This window comes from Crocuta crocuta, unplaced genomic scaffold (genome assembly GCF_008692635.1).
Source record: "Crocuta crocuta isolate KB4526 unplaced genomic scaffold, BGI_CrCroc_1.0 scaffold17, whole genome shotgun sequence".
NCBI classification, from domain to species: domain Eukaryota; kingdom Metazoa; phylum Chordata; class Mammalia; order Carnivora; family Hyaenidae; genus Crocuta; species Crocuta crocuta.
In genome coordinates this window covers 7,809,596-7,811,598 of record NW_027532041.1, presented here as the reverse complement: position 1 = coordinate 7,811,598, position 2,003 = coordinate 7,809,596, and positions in this window count along the sequence as shown.

Genomic DNA, 2,003 nt, shown 5'->3' with positions numbered 1-2,003 from the left:
GCTCTTGACAAGCACTGACTAATGTAGAGAACTGTTGAATCACTATATTGTACACCTGAAATAAATGTTAACTGTGTTCACTATACTAGAATTTTTTTTAAAAAAAGAAATACCTAAAAGTTCCATTTATTAAGTAGTTAATGTTAAAACACTGTAATTGTAGTTGGAGTGACGTCCCAACAGATGGTGCTGTGCTCTTCCCTGACAATTTAAACTCCTGCAGGGCTTCTGAGAGTTCCTTGTGAATGACCTCTGGGCACCTGGGCTCAGTTTGGGACCCAAAGCTCTAGATGATCTGTGAACCAGGTGGAGTGAACAACAAAGCTGGCACTGGAGGAATTTGAGAATAGGTGAAAGAGACTCCATGGAGTTCTCATTCTGTCATTGTAGGAATTCTAGAAAGTTACCTTGTTGTAATAAAAATGCTTACTGCTGCCCTTTGAGCTTAATTGCTGCTGTGCCCTCCCTAGTTAGAGAGGGGAACAGCTGGTCTCTCCTACCCAGTAGATACAGCCTATTGTTGTGTGGGGTCCAGCTATCTCCTCTTTTGGACAAAATCCTCCAAAATTATAAACCTTCTAAGTTGGCTTGCTTACTCAACGTTTTACTTTTGGGTTGTCTATGACTCATTCTCCAACCCACATAACCTTAATACCTATACAAATAAAATCAGTCTCTATTTGTATCTGAATCACACAAAAAGAACTAAACATATTTTTGTAAATACTAGAACTTTGTTTGGTTCAGCCAGATTTAAAATATAAGCATTAATGCAATTTGTTCCCAGGGACCTTAAAGGGACACCCCAAAGAACAAGGTAATCCTCTGGCCCAACAATGAGCTTTGATAGCACATCTGTGTGCTCTCTAGGAGGATGAGAGGTGCTAGATACAGTACACTGCCCTGGACACAGGGAACGGTGGTTTAAAGAAATTTTTTTTAATGTGTATTTTATTTTTGAGAGAGACAGAGCTCAAGTGGGGGAGGGACAGAGAGAGAGGGAGACAGAATCCAAAGCAGGCTCCAGGCTCTGAACTGTCAGCAGAGCCCACCGCTGGTCTGGAACTCATAAACCACAAGACCATGTCCTGTGACGAAGCCAGACGGTTAACCAACTGAGCCACCCAGGCGCCCCTAGGAAATGGTTTTAAATGACACTGCAGGTGAGCAGTCACAAGAGTAGGATGTGTAAACTGTAAGCATAGATTGGCAATGAGATGGTTTCTCACATAGGCAACTCTGTGAAGCATGTATTTGGGAGAAGAGCAGCAGGGATTTGTTTTCTTTACCTGCTGACTGGTGATTCTCCTAAACCACACCAAGAATGGCAGAGTTTCTAATTAGTCTCTGATGAGGATGGAATACTCTGTTGAGAGTGAAATACAATCCGTTTTTCAAAAAAAAAAAAAAACTATAATAAAAAGAGTGGCTGCTGAGTGCCAGGCACTGTGTAAGTTGAGTGGAAGATCAAGCCCCATGGTGGAGGATGAAAAGGGAAAGGACATCTCGCCTACCAGAGTTGGGCCTGCAGATTCAGAACAACAGGAGGTTCCTCGTCACAACTCGGAGGAAATGGAGGAGATGTCAAGCAATTTCACTTTCCTGTCTGACCTCAGTTTACTCTTTTTTAAATGAGGGGGTTGGACTTCATGATCTCTAAGCCCTAAGTTTCTGATTCTGGCACCACATGAAGTTCACTTCAAAGTCAGTGAAAGATTTGCAGCAACATAAATAGACCTCAGGGTATAAACACTATGTTATCCAAAGGGAAAATAAAGATGACAGACTACATGCTTTAAAATAAACTCACTGTGGTTTTTAAGTCTCAATTCCAACCTTGAGTTTTATGAGTATTGATTTCCTAAGAAAAGAAAGCCTACCAACTGCTACCTTCCTTAAGTACCTTTCTCTTCATTTTAAGTAGAGCCATTAAAAGTTTTAGGCCCAATTATACATAACTTTCAGTTTAAATGCCCTCCTTACCCTCACCAAAAGGATCTTTC